Source organism: Oncorhynchus kisutch, linkage group LG25, assembly GCF_002021735.2.
Source record: "Oncorhynchus kisutch isolate 150728-3 linkage group LG25, Okis_V2, whole genome shotgun sequence".
Classification (NCBI taxonomy): Eukaryota; Metazoa; Chordata; class Actinopteri; order Salmoniformes; family Salmonidae; genus Oncorhynchus; species Oncorhynchus kisutch.
This window is the reverse complement of record NC_034198.2, coordinates 28,967,916-28,981,945: the sequence shown is the minus strand read 5'-3', so window position 1 is coordinate 28,981,945 and position 14,030 is coordinate 28,967,916. Positions and strand designations below refer to the sequence as shown.

The window sequence follows — 14,030 nt, the reverse complement described above, 5'->3', positions numbered from 1 at the left end:
CACTCAACCCCCATAGTGTATAGATTGTATCCCAAGTTTTTGTGATGCATATCCTTGACAGTCACTGCACAGTAATTGTACACACACACATGAACTTCATTAACAAAACACACACACACATGCTGCTCAGGGAACAATAGCTAGCTCCACGGCAGCCTACTATGGAGCTGATGGTGCCAGACAACATTGGCAGGGCACAAACACCACAATTGTCCCCCCAACACAAAGTGTACTTGTGCCCCAGGCAGAATGGGGTGGATGGGATGCTGTGTAAATCAATGTGGTGGCAGTGGGACTGGTACACTCTTAGATAAAAAGGTTCCAAAAGGGTTCTTCCACTGTCCCTATAGGAGAACCATTTTTGGTTCCAGGCAGAACCCTTTTGAGTTCCATGTAGAACCCTCTATAGAAAAGTCTCTACATGGAACCCAAAAGGGTTCTACCTGGAACCAAGAACGGTTCTTCAAATGGTTCTACTATGGGGTCAGCCAAAAAAGCCTTTAAGGTTCTATACAGCCCCTTTTTTTCTAAGAGCATAGAGCCCAAAGTACTCAGTGTTGTTACCTCTGGCAAGCCTTCACTGGTTACACTGAAGATGTTGAGGAAGACTTACGCCGAACCCCCTTTCACTGTAAACAACAACAATGACAACAAACAACTGATGAGTGAGGATGAATACATTTACAATTTTGGATCATTTCAACATTGTAATGAACTATACTGAACATAACACAACATGTCAGAGTGGCTTGTCTGTCTGTCTGTCTGTCTGTCTGTCTGTCTGTCTGTCTGTCTGTCTGTCTGTCTGTCTGTCTGTCTGTCTGTCTGTCTGTCTGTCTGTCTGTCTGTCTGTCTGTCTGTCTGTCTGTCTGTCTGTCTGTCTGTCTGTCTGTCTGTCTGTCTGTCTGTCTGTCTGTCTGTCTGTCTGTCTGCCTGTCTGTCTGTCTGTCTGTCTGTCTGTCTGTCTGTCTGTCTGTCTGTCTGTCTGTCTGTCTGTCTGTCTGTCTGTCTGCCACCCATCTGTCTTTTCAACCTCTTTCCCTTGTCAGTTAATAGACTTGCCAAGGTGTTCATTTGCCAGCATGAGGCAGTCATTACCAGTAGAAAACATAATTTAGCAGGGTAATAGAACAGTCCAGGATCAATAGGCTAATTTAATTGCCCCTGCATGTGGTTGATTGTATTGCAGGGTTATTTGCAGGAGTTTTTATAGAGAGGAATTATCCTCCCATGCAGTTTTACTGGGGCTATAAACCGTGAACCACAATCACAACAAAGAATAGAAACTAGCCTGGTCTCAGATCTATTTGTGCTGTATAATCTACTTGTTGTTGTCATAGCGACAGTACAAACAGATCTGGGACCAGGCTTAAGAGAAACGGTTGTTATTGCTCAATAAGAAACTCTGTCCAACTGTAGTTACTACCAGCACTGAATTGGTTGCTACAATGACATAAAAGCAGGCAAAGTTCAGTGCTATGCTGTTATATTGCTAAACTGAACTTCAGGAGTCGCTGTTTCAATGGACATTGCAGGTTGTAAATGTGATAAAAACAGGGTAAGTCACATGCCATATATCTAAGCCTTCCTTGACAGCTTGGACAATGCCAAGTCAATGGCAGTCTAACTCATCGGGTTGGAGTTCAACTTTGCACCGCTATACTCTCCAGTTGTCCCTTTGGTCCTTCCAGGAGAAGCTGTGACCAATTGCGGTTGTAAATCCAGGTCCTGGATTACTTTAGTACCAGGCTTTACAACAAAGCCCAGGCCAAGCCACGCCCAGGGACACTGCTTTGTGGGCGGTGATTGTATTTGTGTTGGTGCTACAGTATATCTCCATGCTCGGTAAAGTATCCTCAAAGTTGAGGATATGCCAAAACAAAATACAAAAAAGGAAGCCTGTATAATACAGAGAAGATACTTAATGTAGATACTGTGTAAACAGAGGTAGGAGCAGAATTACATAGCTGAGCAACATGTTTCGACCAACCAGTCTTCCTCAGACTGTGGATATGGAAATGGAGGCAGGGGTAGAGCTGTGGAATCCCACTCCTCTTGATCAATCCCAGGAACTGGAGTGGTTAGGTTTTCTCTAGGAAGTGGGTTGATCCCGTGATCAGAGAGAGGCATATTTTTCATGGTCAGTGCTCCAACCAGCAAATCCCAACTCCCTATTGTGATGTCATCCTCCTTTATGGAATGTCCAACCCCCCACTCATTCCAGGTCCCTTCTCACCCTCTAGCTGAATAGGCCTAGCCTGGGGTCTATTGATTTGGATCTGTGATGCCCTGGTGCCTCACACTATTGCAGCTCTCATCCTGACCTGTAAAAAGGATAGCCACTCAAGAGCAGAGAGGGATTCCTTTTCAACCACTGACTGCTCTATACAGATAAAGCCCCATGGCCAATGCTGTTTAGACTGTTGGGATTCATCTGAGATAATAATCATTTAATTCTGGCCACACTTCCTCTCCTAATCCCTGCCTTTCTTTCTTCCTGCTTCTCTTTCTGCTTAGTTATAATGGTGTAGATTAAAACTTTCTTACTGATTTTTAAACTGTTTCAAAGAAGTTAAAGAAATACTTATTAAAGGCAGAAACTATTTTTTTCCACGGTTCATTGAACACAAAATGTAGACGCTGTCATTCATCTATCAGTAAACTTAGCCCGCAGCAGGACTTGGTTTAAAAAACAGGATTTACTAAGCAGCTGCTTCAACATTCCTGCATAGAAGTCTGTTAAGTCCTTTTTTATCAGTTAAAACATTGCTGATTGTTGTTTGTTCGCGTTATAGTGTTTGTGTACCAAATGGCACCCTATTCCCTTTACAGTGCACTACTTTTGACCAGGACACATGCATTATATGAAGAATAGGGTGCCATTTGGGATGCAAGCAGGGCCTGGGTGCTCATCCTGCCCTGAAGTGAATCAACAGTTCAACACCTCATCAAAAACAATGACTATTTACATTTCTAACCTGAATAAATAGGCTGAATCAATAGATAATTACTGGCTAATTGTTTGGCTTCAGTCTTTCTGAATGTGTGTTCCCTTGTTCTTTCTGGATAGCCAAGAGCAGAGAGTGATTCCTAGACAGGCCGTCATTGCAAATAAGAATTTGTTCTTAACTGACTTGCCTAGTTAAATAAAGGTAAATAATAATAATAATACAATTTTAAAAAGAATGTTCCTACCTGCCTGTCTATTGAGTTATTTTATTGCCCCATCATTGAAGGAGGCCTTTATCAAGCTATAGATAAGAGACAGCCAGCGCCTGTTGACATAATTCATAAGGCCTGGTTAGCACAAAGGCCTGTCAAACACAGGGATTCTGTAAACAAACAGTCTCCAGTACTGCATTTAGGATTATTACTGTAGGCTAGGGAAGATAGGACAAGGGAGGAGCGGGAGGACAGGAATGGGAGGAGATGGAAAGACCTAGGGAACAAAACCTGAAGAACAGATAAGTTAAAAGAAACCTGTTAACCGCACCCGGTTCTTAGGCAGGTTTTCAGGTCTTCGGTCTAAGCCACTGTCTCTGGAGGACAGAGTATCACTGTCGGCATGGCTTTGATCTGCTCTATCAGCGCCCTATCTTCTACCTTTCACCTCTGTCTCTCTCCACCAATAAACATACAAAATACTTAATCAAATGAATACTGTATATGTTATTATTATTTTGTATTCATTGATTTTTTTTTTATCTACAGGTGTAGCTCAGCAAAGGTAAAGGGGTTTTCCTTGAAAATCAGGATGTCCAAAGGTTTCTTGTGTTCTGTCAACCCATTTTGTTTTTGATTGCCTCCCCCACACTTTTATAGTGAACTTTGATCGTCATGTAATGGAGTATTAAGCTTGAGTTAGGGCTGGGCTCATTGACAGGGTAAACAAGCAGTATTTGCATTCGCCCAAGGGCAGGTACTGCCTGTTTGTCTGTGTAGCCGTCACTGCACACGTCACCTGGTGTAATGAAATGCAGTAAGTAACACTTACTTACTGCATTGGGGCGGCAGGGGATCTTAGTGGTTAGAGCGTTGGACTAGTAACCGAAAGGTTGCAAGTTCAAATCCCCGAGCTGACAAGGTACAAATCTGTCATTCTGCCCCTGAACAGGCAGTTAACCCACTTCCTAGGCTGTCATTGAAAATAAGAATTGGTTCTTAACTGACTTGCCTAGTCATTACTCAGGTGATGTGTGCAGTGAGGACTCCACAGACAGACAGGCAGTACCTGCCCTTGGGTGAATGCAAATACTGCCTGTTTACCCTGTCCGCTGGCCTTGAGATCCTTATCTATGGAAATATAGCAGAGTAGTGTGTGTGTGCTCATGAGTTTTATACTGTTTAACAACTTCAGTTTCAACTAATTAGCACAAGTTGGCCTGAGAGTAGGGATCCCCTGGGAACTTCAGGTGAGAACGAGGATGAATGTGTGTGCATTTGAATGTTTTGCGTGAGTGGTGTGTCTCATATCACACTCATTCTGCAAAGGAAAACATTGCACAGGTAGAATCATTAGGCTTTGGCCCATATGCCGATCCCAATCGGTGTGTCTATAGCATGATGATTCAGCCTCGTTCTCACCAGTGCTGTCATCGGCCTCTACTCCCTGTAGGATCATTAGGCTTTGGCCCATATGGCGATCCCAATCGGTGTGTCTATAGCATGATGATTCAGCCTCGTTCTCACCAGTGCTGTCATCGGCCTCTACTCCCTGTAAGATCATTAGGCTTTGGCCCATATGGCGATCCCAATCGGTGTGTCTATAGCATGATGATTCAGCCTCGTTCTCACCAGTGCTGTCATCGGCCTCTACTCCCTGTAGGATCATTAGGCTTTGGCCCATATGGCGATCCCAATCGGTGTGTCTATAGCATGATGATTCAGCCTCGTTCTCACCAGTGCTGTCATCGGCCTCTACTCCCTGTAAGATCATTAGGCTTTGGCCCATATGGCGATCCCAATCGGTGTGTCTATAGCATGATGATTCAGCCTCGTCCTCACCAGTGCTGTCATCGGCCTCTACTCCCTGTAGGATCATTAGGCTTTGGCCCATATGGCGATCCCAATCGGTGTGTCTATAGCATGATGATTCAGCCTCGTTCTCACCAGTGCTGTCATCGGCCTCTACTCCCTGTAAGATCATTAGGCTTTGGCCCATATGGCGATCCCAATCGGTGTGTCTATAGCATGATGATTCAGACTCGTTCTCACCAGTGCTGTCATCGGCCTCTACTCCCTGTAGGATCATTAGGCTTTGGCCCATATGCCGATCCCAATCGGTGTGTCTATAGCATGATGATTCAGCCTCGTTCTCACCAGTGCTGTCATCGGCCTCTACTCCCTGTAGGATCATTAGGCTTTGGCCCATATGCCGATCCCAATCGGTGTGTCTATAGCATGATGATTCAGCCTCGTTCTCACCAGTGCTGTCATCGGCCTCTACTCCCTGTAAGAATATGATTTGACGGTAGCCATAAATAAAGAACAGGTGACAGAAGAAGGCAGTTCCACCGTATGACCCGTGTCCCCAATGGAACCCTCATCAGAGACCAGTCACACAAGACAAATATGGCCTCCCACCTTGCAATGCAACTACACATTCTCTTTCAGAAACACACCCTGGTGGAATCCCAATTAGCAATTTAATTCAACAAAATAATTAGATCCATATCGCCACTGCTGAAGGCACAGAGGGATGAGAGCACCACTGGCTTCCTGTTTCCTCCAGCGGGCCACAGGTTAAACACCTTTCATGTGTGTCTGATTGTGTGTGTGTGCATGCATGCCCCCCTGCATGCGTGCATACGCACGTGTTTGTGTGTGCAAGCCTGCCTACATAGATGTGTGTTCAGGCGTGTGTACGTGCATGCATGCGTATGGGTGTGTGTAGTTCAACAAATGTAAATCAAAACTAGACGTTAAACTGACATCTGTGCCCAGTCGGGAGCATGTGGGTGCATGCTTGTGTGTGTGCATGTGTATATTAAAATGACATTACCAGGCTTGTAGCAGCCATAACCTAATCTTCTGTAGAGATGCATTACAGACACGTCTATGTTAAGAGCTGCTTAAATTCAATAACAACTCCAGCACAGTGACTGAGAGTTGTTATTGAATTTTTGAATTTGCCACTTTAATAATGATGTTTACATATCTTGCATTACTCATCTCATATGTATATACTGTATTTTATACCGTCTATTGCATCTTCCCTATGCCGCTCAGTCATCGCTCATCCATATCTGTATATGTATATATTCTTATTCCATTCCTTCACTTAGATTTGTGTGTATTAGGTAGTTGTTGGGGAATTGTTAGATTACTTGTTAGATATTGCTGCATTTGCAGAATTAGAAGCACAAGAATTTCGCTACACTCGCAATAACATCTGCTAACCATGCGTATGTGACCAATAAAATAAAATTTGATTTGATGTTGAGTGTTACCACAATATGCCAAAAGTGGAACAAATATGACTGTGTAGTGTGTGTGTGTGTGTGTGTGTGTGTGTGTGTGTGTGTGTGTCTGTGTGTGTGTGTGTGTGTGTGTGTGTGTGTGTGTGTGTGTGTGTGTGTGTGTGTGTGTGTGTGTGTGTGTGTGTGTGTGTGTGTGTGTGTGTGTGTGTGTGTGTGTGTGTGTGTGTGTGTGTGCGTGTGTTTGTGTGTGCGTGTGTGCATGTGTGCGTGTGTGTGTGTTTGTGTGTGTGTGTGTGTGGTTGCTCACCCTCTGGAAAGCTAAGTACGGTGTGAAGAGAGTATCAGGGGGGAGAAATAGCAAGCCAGGGAAATCAGAAGAGAGTCAGAATGAAGAGGTCTTGTCATTAATGGAGTGTTTTAGGAGCTCCAACAGGGTTGGAACGGAGTATTGCTGTGTATGTATGTGTGTGCGTGTGCGTGTGTGTGCGTGCATGTGCAGCCTCTCTTATCGGATAGCGGCCGGCAGGGGCGTGTCTGTGTTAGTCTGTTTATGTCTGTGTGTCTGTGCGTGCGTGTGTGCATGTGTGTGTGTGTGTGTGCAGCCTTTCTAATCGGCTAGACGCCTGGCAGGGGAGTGTGTGTGTGTGTGTGTGTGTGTGTGTGTGTGTGTGTGTGTGTGTGTGTGTGTGTGTGTGCGTACGAGTCTGTGTGTGGGAGCTTGGACACTTGCGGTCCGTAAAAAGGGCTTGATTCATTTCCGCATGAGTGGGTCTCAGTGGGGCAGTGTCAGGCTAGCCAGGCCGCACAGATTTATAGACCATTAAAGCAGCAGGACTCCTGTTCCTCCTGACCACAACGCCACCACCACTACTAACACAATGCAGCCTGTTAATCTGACACACTACACACACACACACACACACACACACACATTGAAATATACACACACATAGTCGCATGTATGCCCGAGAGCATGAACAAAATACAAGCACGCACACACACACACACACACACACACACACTCTTAGACACCAGTCCTGATATACTGCACACTCTCATACACACACACGCACACACACACACACACACACACATACATGATCTCTCTCTCACACACACACACACACACACACATACATGATCTCTCTCTCACACACACACACACACACACACACACTCTCTCACACACTCTCACACACAGAAAATACACAGTATCTACAGATTGCATCCATCCTCATGTTTCATCCCTCCATTACCATCTCACATACATAGTTCATCTCACACACTCAGTTCAACGGCTGGGCAGGTAGACTAGCATTTAGAGCGTTGTGCCAGTAACTGAAAGGTTGCTGGTTTGAATCTGTCGATGTGCCCTTGAGCAAGGCACTTAACACTAATTTACTCCAGGGGTGCTGTACTACTATGTCTGACCCTGTAAAACAACACATTTCACTGCACCTATCTGGTGTATGTAACCATAAAACATAAATTAGCTCCTCCTTCTCATAGGTACCTCTCCACATTTAATTTCTTCCTCCATCTCTCCTCAATCTTCTCACACTCTTCCTTCCATCTACTTTATGTATCCCCTTCCTTCAATTTAGCCACCATAACCCAACCATCAACACATAACCTCCTCTTACCTATGCATCCCATCTAACTACATTACCTAATGCTTTACTATTGCCTCTCTATTTTTCATAAATATTCTCCTAAATGAAATCCAAGGCAGACTGTTTGTCAGTGATCTGGTCTGTGTCATTCCCTCCTCCCTGAATCAGGTATCTGGACCTATCCCTGTCAATGGTCTCTTGGGCATAATGCTTTAGATTGTAGTAACAGATTTAAAATCAGATTAGCACAGTTCCAGGCGCACAGACTAATGGCTCTGTCTTTTCAAGGCATCCTCAATCAGCTCCGTTGCCCTGGTGATTGCTATATCTTGTTCTCCTCTCCCATTTGCTGTCTTTGCAACTTCATCATCCAGCTAGGGAAAGAGAGGAAGGAGTGATACAGGGAAGGGAGGAGAATAAAAATGAGGCAGAGTGATTCTCTGCTATAGGCTGTACGCTGCTGCTGGCTGTATGGCCCTATGAATAGCTCTTAGCATGTACAGTATGGAAATGATGACACGGCAACCTGAGCAAAAGCAACGTACAGACAGTACAGTAAGTGAAGGAAGAGGATGAACTCAAGGATTCTATTTTGACTTTGGTCATAAATCCTTTCGCTTTCCTTCTCATACACTCTCGTAGAGTATGGCTCATCTATCTGCTATATCTGAATAGCAGGGAGATTGGCTATGGAAGACACCATGAATACCATTCTAAATGTATTATTATTCCTCTTTATCTAAGCTAGGTCTGTGTGAGAGTAGACAAACACCACGTACATACACTCACAAACCGAAACATACCTGTACATTCAGAGAGGATTACATGAACAATGTAACATGTGAATAATGAATGTAAATCATGACTGTCAGAGCTACGTCGGTGGCTACACAAGCTACATACACACAAATGATTTATTCAAGAGAAATATAATGGTCCTTAGCTATCCAAATATATCTCTAAACAGAATGTGGCATATAGGTCAAATATATGACCTTAAAGGGTTTGATTATTCAAAGGGGCATTTTTGGGGGATGATTCATTCCACTCCCACAAGGGACTTTTAACCAGTAAACCAGAAACAGACAGACAGCTTCCTTCATCATTTGTCCATCCTTTCCTCTTCTCCAAGCACGAGATAGGCCATGTGATCCAGTCACCAACAGTAGCCATGGTGAAATGTGCTGGGGGAAAAACAGAAACTGAAACTTCAGAAAGAAAACGAGTGAATGAGGACAACTCAAAACTGGAGACTTCAAATCAAAGACTTGATAGAGCACAACATGTGGGATTATATTATTTCTTTCAAGCCTCAAAACCCAGAAAAGAAAAGAAACCATCAACACGAAAAGGAGTTATATGGGTTAGAACAACACTGCACCTGGGTAAACAAACACTACAGGTCCTGTTCAACCCTCTAATGGCTGGTTTACTTGAATCCAGTGTGGCTGTAGCATACCACCACCCTATGATTCACAGAAGATCCTGTTTGTCCAGTTGAACTAACTGAAGGGCATGAAGTGAAACAGGGTGTGTTTCTGTGTTTCCACTAGAAGGATGCAAAAGCATTGTAAATACTACAACATCCCAAACAGAACAATGGCGTAGAAAGACATTTCAAAGTGAATAAAAAGGTAGGTCATTAATTACAAGGTAATAGAGAAATTATAAGCCTTGAACTCAACATATTGAAAGAAGAACTTTGGCAGGAAAATAAAATCTAAGCTACTTTGGTAGCTTTCAGAGTTATCTCTCTGAGAGAGGTTCTAAAAACAGGATCGAAGTGGACAGAGGAGGAGGTAAAGCCCCGCCTTATCTCAGCTCATTGGTTACCATAGCAACACCCACCCGTAGCACACGCTCCAGAAGGTATATTTCACTGGTGATCCCCAAAGCCAACACCTCCTTTGGCCGCCTTTCCTTCCAGTTCTCTGCTGCCAATGACTGGAACGAATTGCAAAAATCACTGAAGCTGGAGACTTATATCTCCCTCTCTAACTTTAAGCATCAGCTGTCAGAGCAGCTTACCGATCACTGTACCTGTACACAGCCCATCTGTCAATAGCACACCCAACTACCTCATCCCCATAATGTTATTTTTAGTTGTTGAAGCTCTTTTGCACCCCAGTATCTCTATTTGCACATCATCATCTGCACATCTATTAGTCCGGTGTTAATGCTAAATTGTAATTATTTTGCCTCTATGGCCTATTTATTGCCTTACCTCCCTAATCTTACTACATATGCACACACTGTACATATACTTTTTCTATTGTGTTATTGACTGTACGTTTGTTTATCCCATGTGTAACTCTATGTTGTTTTTTTGTCGCACTGCTTTGCTTGATCTTGGCCAGGTCGCAGTTGTAAATGAAAACTTGTTCTCAACTGGCCTACCTGGTTAAATAAAGGTGAAATAAAAAATGAATAAAAGGAGAACAGAGGGGTGGAAGGAGGAGCTCTAAAGGGGGTCAGGTATCATATTGATGTGAGAGTTACAGTTTGGTGTAAACTCACTGATGCTAAGAGAGTTGCACAGTGGCCCATACCAAATGAGTAATAGGGTCGACTCCAGAATACAAATAATGCAGCCCTTTGCATTATACTGTAGGTCTACATGACAAATGCTGTGCCTATCAGTCACATATGTACTGAAATCAGGGGTCTCTTTAGTGTTGGCTGCATATTGAGGCATTACAAAGCTTAACAGTCCCTTTAATGATGACCCGTTTGCAGCGCTTAGGGAGAGATATACTACAAATTAATCTGCTAGCGGAAGAGACTGCTTAGTCCAGATAAAGTAGGCTACATTGTAGCATCATCATGACCGCTCACTGGCTGGAGTCCCCCGCCAAAATGACGTAGATGCCTTCTAGTCCCCCGCCAAAATGACGCAGGTGCCTTCTATTACTTTAATCCCCACTTTCATCACCACATGCGGTGTAGTTTATTCTAACCGCTGAAATAAACTGTGTTATTTGGAGACACCCCCAAAAATGTACTGTGCGTTTTTTACTGTATTTTAATTAAGTTTACAATATGCCATATTCTATGTAGGCTACACAATGAACTCATAAGAAAAAAAGTAAAAAAGAAAATGGAGTGGCGTCGGCGTCCGCAGCGCCACAGAATAACCATGTGCTTCTGCGCTGCGGCAGTTGCCAGGGGATATGGAATGGGAGGGGTTATGATTGGTTGAAGTGGGTTTGTTGCCTTGGCGACGGCGAGGGGTTCCGTAGCGTTGCTGTGCGGCGTGATCTGCGCGTTGCGTGGATGGAGGAAGCAGCTGCCGATGTGATCTCTGACACTGAGACAGACATCTGAACACACAATTCCTGCCATACTGCTACTTTGCAGGCAACGCTTGCATGAATGTAAGTACTTGAAAAGGCGTCTTTAATTTATTTAATGGTGTGATATTACGGAATGCTTTAATGTGTTTTTCGTGAACGGTGAAAGGTAGCGCAAAATAAATGGGAGAAGTGACTGATAGCTCGAGCAGCCAGCATGGCAGTTCAATAGCGAACAACATGTACTGTACTTCCCCCATTTGTTCTCTGAGTTCTAGCGTTGCGTTATGGAATGGTAAGCTATAATAGAGACAATACTATATCGAAACTTTTCAATTCTTTAGACTTTGTTGAATTTTTTCCAGTTGTGCCAATACGTTGTTTTTGGCGTCTCTTGTCTTCCATGTGGCTCTTTAGCTATCGAGTTGGCTAGATGTAACTTATTTTACGGTCGAGTAGTAAGTAGTTAGCCAACAACGAGTAATTTGACCGTCCAATGTGTTTTCATTTTCATTTGAACTTGCATGAAACACTTAACTTAAATATCAATTGCAACAATGTGTACCGACGATGGATATTTTGTATCCAGCTTGGATAGCTTCGCCGCTTTTCCACCAATTTGATTTGGTCAGATAACAAATGGCTCGTTTGCGCATGCAGTCATACGATGAAAATGTATCGTTCTAGATTCTGTAAGGTGTTGGCTTGCTGCCCGTTTTAGTTGACATTCGATTGCCATGTCACGAGTCTGGCAGTGAGTTCGACTATTTCTGTCAGACACCATATCGATAGCTGCTTGAACTTATTTCATATTGAGCACCGAGGTCGTGTCATTTGGATTGTGGACCATTTTAACAGTTTGATATAAGTCATCTTGAATCAAAATTTAAACGTTTTTCGGTGAGCCGTCCATACAAGGACTCTATATATTTATTTCTATTGTTAAAAAAAAAATAATATATATATATATATATATATATATATATATACACACATCTGGTGTGGTGTGGTGTGTGTGTGTGTGTGTGTGTGTGTGTGTGTAAATGTAAGGCAACTTTATTGGGCGAAAGTAGCAAGGGGGGAGGTTAACGTGTTTGTGATTATGTAGCCCATTTGCCGTGTGTCCTCTGTGATATATTTCTTGGAAATGATATCAGTCATTTAGTTATTTTACTGTTATTGATTCCTCGTTTAGTGACATTGCCAGTGGAAAGTGTTCCAGGGGTTATCGAAGAGCTGAGCAAGCAAAATCTAGCTTGCTAGCAGCTTGCTAACATTTCTGTTCTTCCGCTAAAGCTCCTCTGTCCCATGAGTTGGCCTGTACGCAATGCAATATGTCTGGATGGACGTTGAGTCAATTCCTCAAAAACACTCACATGCCCAGATTGTCGCGGTGTTGCAATTTTGTCAGTTGAAATGTCCCACACACAGTTCCAAACCCATCCACGCGCATGTAAGGCGCTAGTGAGGCAGGAGCGTGGCCTTTGTCATAATGCATTATTGGACAGCGACACAGCTCGCTGTTATAGAAGTCACAACAGCAACTCCGAAAGGCTTATTCACATATTGGAGCATGTCAGCACATCACTGGACATGCAATGAGTTTAGTGTCAAGTTGCCTTTGGTGTAGCTGGAGCATAATTGGAGGGCTGCAACACCATTCCTCCATGAGAAGTTCCATAATTTGGTGTGTTGATGGTGGATGAAAACGCTGTCTGAGGTGCCGCTCCAGAATTCCCCATAAGTTTTCAATTGGGTTAAGATCTGCTGACTGAGACATGCACACCCTTTAAACCCCATGCTCATTTGAGACCCCTCTTTCAAAGTCACTGAGATCTCTTCTAGACAAAATAATTTACGTAGAAATTTTTAGTCATTTAACAGACGCTCTTATCCAGAGCGACTTACAGGAGCAATTTGGGTTAAGTGCCTTGTTCAAGGGCACATTCAACAGATTCGTCACCTAGTTGGCTCAGGGATTCAAACCGGCGACCTTTCAGTTACTTGGCCAATGCTCTTAACCACTAGGCTAATAATGGGCAACTGGGCATTTTTAGACATGACCCTAACCATTATGGGATGTTTATTGCTTATTTAACTAAAGAACCGCACCTGTGATTTTGGACATTGAAATTGGTACCAGAGGTTACAGCTAGGCTGCTACAGCTAGGTTGCTACGCTGTTCATGATGTAATGGATTGTCCCAGATACAAATTACTAGCTATCTCCAAACAGTGAGTGACTGTTATCAGCCAATTCATTATTTTTCTCTAAAGAGGTATGTCAGTTAGTGTGATAAAATACAATGATAGTTTCCCCTCTCGTGTGTCTGTGTGACCATGTTACCCCTTTTCTCTTATCTTACAAAAGTTATACATTTGGGATTTCTGATTGTAAAAATAAAAAAATATCCTAAATCAATTATTTGGATTGAAAAGTGTTGCCTACTGTAGTTGTCTTGTTATGCAGGCAACGGTTTGTATGTGGTGTATGTGTTTGACATGAGGGTGGAGAGGGGCAATGTTCCTTTTTTTTGACAAACAGTTTGCTGACTAATGTGCCTCAGATAAACAGTAAAACAAAGCAGGCCTGAGATACAAGGAGAGGAACAGAAGTGATCAACCTGTCATTTGTTTACTGCCAGGAATTCATGCCAATAGTGTGTTTGTGTAGTGTGTGTGTGTGAACACAGTGTACATCATGATTGG

General features: G+C 43.3%; 1 protein-coding gene across 1 annotated transcript in view; it reads left to right on the top strand.

Annotated features, from left to right (window-relative positions):
* The first annotated feature begins 11,236 nt into the window (after positions 1-11,236).
* The window catches only part of foxn2a (forkhead box N2a), a 39,818-nt gene continuing 37,024 nt past the window's right edge, over positions 11,237-14,030 (top strand). Inside the window, exon 1 of the mRNA XM_031804748.1 lies at positions 11,237-11,406. The gene's annotated coding sequence lies outside the window, so the exon portion shown is untranslated. The remainder of the gene's footprint in view (positions 11,407-14,030) is intronic.